Genomic DNA, 4,605 nt, shown 5'->3' on the forward strand with positions numbered 1-4,605 from the left:
GTGGTTTTGCTTGGTGGCTTAAGCAATTTCATTGGGACAATAAGGACTCCAATCCATCTAAAAAAAGAAGGAAATGTCTGCTTAGAAACCCAGAGCTACTACTCTTAAGTGTGGGAGTGCTTGGTGAGGTGCTGCCCACCTGCAGGGATGGCACTGGCCTCCCATGGCACTAGGGCTGGAAAGCCTCTGGGATACTTGCATGATACAGGGTGCTCAGTCAGGCTGTCTTTCCCTGCTGTCATCCAGGGTGATGGGAAATCGGGTTTACAAAGAACACTTTATATAAATAATGGATCAAATGAATACATTTTTCTCTGTAGGGCCATTCTTCTCTTGCCACTCTTGGCTGCCGAAAGAGGATGCTTTCTGCTTGCATTTTCTTTTCCTCCTTCTTAATAACGGCGTCTCAGATTTTATGCAGATTATTTCTCTGTGAAGTTCTTCCACGTTTGAAATGCCCTGGGCTTGCCTGCCATAGCTCAGACACTCATTAACATCCTTGCCATGCAATTCAAAAACAAGCAGGAGAAGGAGCAGCGTGTTTGAAAGCCGTGCTGCCTTCCTGCAGGCTGAGCCCCAAGCGAGCCCCTTGTCCTCCGTGGCTGCAGTTGGGTGTCATGGGAATGGTGAGCCCCATCTCCCTGGAGCTCAGGGAGCGGGAGGCAACGGGCCTCTGTGCACTTCAAAGTGGGCATGAGAGTCTAGAGAGACATTTCTCTTCTTGAACATGTTGAACAAAGGAATGCAAAAACTCACAACAGATATCTTCAATACTGAAAATCCAAATATTGCTCCCCTGATAAGCTGTGATTCAAAGTGACAGCTTTATCTGGCTTACATAATTTAAAAACTGCGTAGGTTTTGGCTTCTGAAGCAACAATCCAAGCAATGTTTGACTGCAAGTGAAAGGGCAGCAGCCACTGGGACCCAGCACTGAGTGAAGGTATATATTTAAAGGGGGATCCCTCGTCTCTGTGTTTGCTTTGGCCTGTTGGTATGTATGCACAGCAGTGGCATTACAAAGCAAACAAGCAGGGCTCACCTTCATTTCATTAAACAGATTTTATCTCAAATTGCACAGCACAGACTTGCAAATAAGTTCTTCAGAGTGTCACTGCTATCTAAATAAATTTTTGCAAGTTGTCTTGGTTTTTTTTTTAAACTGCTCTGCCCTGGTTTGGAGTTGAAATAAGATATTTTCTCTCTTAAATTATCATGTGTGGCTGGGAGCTGTCATGTTGCTGCTGCATCTCACTGCCTAGGGCAACAGTGTAGACAAAAAACATGACTACTGCTAGCAATAGATATTGGCATCAGCCAGACCAGTTATCAGGCTTTACAATCTCATTGGCTTGGATTAACTAATATTTTTTCATGGAGTGAATAAATTACCATGTTTAGTTCTGTTTGCTCATCTCCCCAGTGAGTGTTTTGTGTTGGAGCTCATCAACTGTTCAGGCATGTAGATGCCAAGATCTTCGTGCTGGGTCCCACGCTGACCTTACGCTTGTGCTGTGGCCCAGAGTGGGATCTCAACTGGCATCACCTCTCTGGCCCCATCCTGTTGCAGCCCAGCTTTGTTCTTGGGAGTGCCCACACATGAGGAATGTGATGGGGTTGTTTTGCGGATCCTGTGCAAGGAGCTGCTGTCCCCACCCGTGCATCACAGGGCGAGGTTCAGATACTCCCCAGCACCAGCCTTCTGTTTTAGTCTGGGTCAGAGGGAGACAAGTTTTCCTTTCTCTGCTGAGTCACAGCTGGAGCGGTCATTTCTGTGGCCCCTTCCCCAGTTCCTCCTCTCCAAAGCTAAACCAGCCTCCCCTGCCTTACTGTTGGGGAAGATTTACAAATCTACCATCCAGCCCTCCCATGCAGTGCCTTACATGATATTAAGATCATCTCCTTTTCCACCTGAGAGAATTGTGTCCCTCTTGATCCTCTGCTTTTGGCTGAAGCTCCTGTTCCACTGGGTACTGTGATGAATAGAGATGCCAACCTGCCTTGGCCATCATAGCTGCATGTAACTCGACGTGTGCACAGGTCCATGATATGGGGGTGTTGACCTGTGGTTGTTTTAGACTTTGTTTCTTCCAACCTTTTTGCTTACAACGCTTGAGCCTCGCTTCCCTGTGGAGCAGGATCTCGGCAACCTCTTGCACAAAAGCCTCTGGCTCCATTGTGCCTCTCCCAGGCCGTTCTGCAGCGGCAGCACAAGAGGGGGCTGGCAGCACACGCTGCGGGACGGGACCCCCTGCCCGCCCCGCAGCCCTGGGGGCCCCGCGCCAGATGTGCTGGGGGCAGGCTTGGAGACGCCTGGCTCTTCCTCCCTGCCTACATCTGGCAGATGGAGGAGGTGGGAAGCTGGGACTATAAATAAAGTGAACAAAAACAAAGAGCACTGAGAAGGCTGGGGAAGGATGTCCTTAAAATAAAAAAATCAGCTCTGCAGCTAGCCCCTAGCATGGTCCTCCAGATCTAAGGAGAGTCCCTACCTGCATCCAGGGCCAAGCAGAGCTGTCACTAGGCAAGCTGAACCTTTTCCCTCTTTTTTTTCAAGTTATTTTTGGCTACTGGCATCTTCTTGCTAATCTTCAGAGCCAGACCTTGGTAGCCAGTCGTTCAGGCTCATACCTATGGGGACGGTGCTCCTTCCTGCAGAGCGTGCAGCCTGGAAGTTTGTCTTCTACAGTGTGGAAATGTGGGTGATGGAGGCAAAGTGGAGATGGACGGATTTCCCTTGTCCCACATTTAGCAGAAACTGATTTTCATTCTCTAGTAGCTTGTGACTCCGTAAGGGCTGGGGAAGGAGGAGCAAGGACGCAGAGACACATGCTCACAACTTTGGGACTGACGAGGCACAGAAAGGCCATCTGCGACTGTGGAAGCACAATGAGCCCAAGTGGGCATGCAGCTTATTGATCACACCCCAGCATGGAACCAGCTGCCAGCTAGCCATAAATATGGAGCAGAGCCATGTTCATCTGCACTCAGGGCATCCTCATCAACAAAACCAGGACAGAGCCTCTGCCTCCCTCATCCATCAGGCTGAGGCACTCTTTATTTCTCAGGTTAGATGTTTTCCCAATCCAGGGATGTCAGTGCAATGGGGGTGAAAGGGTTTGGTGAGAATAAGCCCTGTTCCTCTAACAACAGAACACTGTCTCTGCTTACCCCATGGACAAGGTCATCAGCTGAATCCTGAAAACCCACCTGCTCTTTCTGGGAGGCAGGGTTTTATAGCAGAGGAGCTGCAGTTTATGGCACCGTGGAGAAATATGTTGGATGCACTTGGCAACAGCAAATGGAAAGTTAGTCTATTAAACAGTAAATTATCCCTCCAATGCATCTTCATTGAGGAGGGTTAATGAGTGGCTGCAGGCAGAGCGAGTGGGAAAGAGAGAGTGTGTGTGCATAGCACGGATGTGGAACAATTGCTACATCTGGGGACCCTGGAGCCCCTGATTCAACAATAGCATTTCCATGTGCAAGGCGCTTCACAGACACCTCCTTGCGTGTGGTTTATTCAAACCAGCTTGCACTGCACCCTGGAGATCCCAGGCGGTTGGTGTGTCCAGCTAGTGCTGGGAACAGCATCTCTTCATCTCCATCTGGGCTGTTTGGTGCAAATGTTTTTCTTGTGGGCTAGAGCTGGTTTTGGGAGCCCAGCCTGCAGGGCTCAGCCCCTCTGCTCAGCCACGCCACAAAGCAGGGATGCAGTGCCTTGCAGACTGTCCCCCTCCTGCTGTACCATAATTCTTCAAGGCAGTGAGACAGACTGGGCTCCCCCTACCTGGATGGTCCCTGTTGTTCCAGACTGGGACAAAATCCACCTGCTTGGGAGTCTTGGCATCTCCTCCATCATCTCAGAGCAATCAACAGATACTTTTCCTTTCACTTGGTCCCAATGGTGAAGGTCGCCAGGCAGTAGAGCTGCCCAGCTCCTGCAGTCACTGGGGCCACCTTCACAGAGCAGTGCTGGCCACATTTGGAGGGTGATGGTAGTGGTGTTCACAGGGCAACACTGGCAGTGTCTAGTGGGTAATGCTATGCTCACAGGGCAGTGCTGGCAGCTTGCAAGGCAGTGCTGGCCACATTCACAGGGTGATGCTCTTGCTGTTTGTGAGGGACGGCTTGTCCCTGGAAAGACTCAGGAAAGAGTGCATCCCAGCCCTGCCTGCTGCTGCTGCTAACCAGACGAGATTTACTGTGATCCCAGTGCTCCCAGCTGCCAGCACCACTCTATAATAGACCCATCAAGGGTATTGTCGTGCTACAGAAGCCCAATAGGTACCCTAATAGGGCTGACACGCCCGCCCCCACACAATGCCTCACTCTCCCAAGCCCAGTGTGTCTGGCAGGACAAAGGCAGCCTGGCCTCCCAGCATGAACCAAGCTGGCCAGGCATGACAGATGTGGCCCAGGACAGTCCAGCAGCCCACCCTGCACAAAATCTCTGGGGGACAATAAGAAGCTGAAAGTTGCGGCCACTCTGCTCCCAATACATCTCCAGCTGGGTCTTATGGCCACTGCTCCCCAAACAGGCGCTGCTGGTGGAAGGAAGGGTTCAAAGCACAGCCCAAGTGCAAGGGATGGCAGATCCTGCTG

This window comes from Sturnus vulgaris, chromosome 8, assembly GCF_052056855.1.
Source record: "Sturnus vulgaris isolate bStuVul1 chromosome 8, bStuVul1.hap1, whole genome shotgun sequence".
In the NCBI taxonomy this organism is placed as follows: Eukaryota; Metazoa; Chordata; class Aves; order Passeriformes; family Sturnidae; genus Sturnus; species Sturnus vulgaris.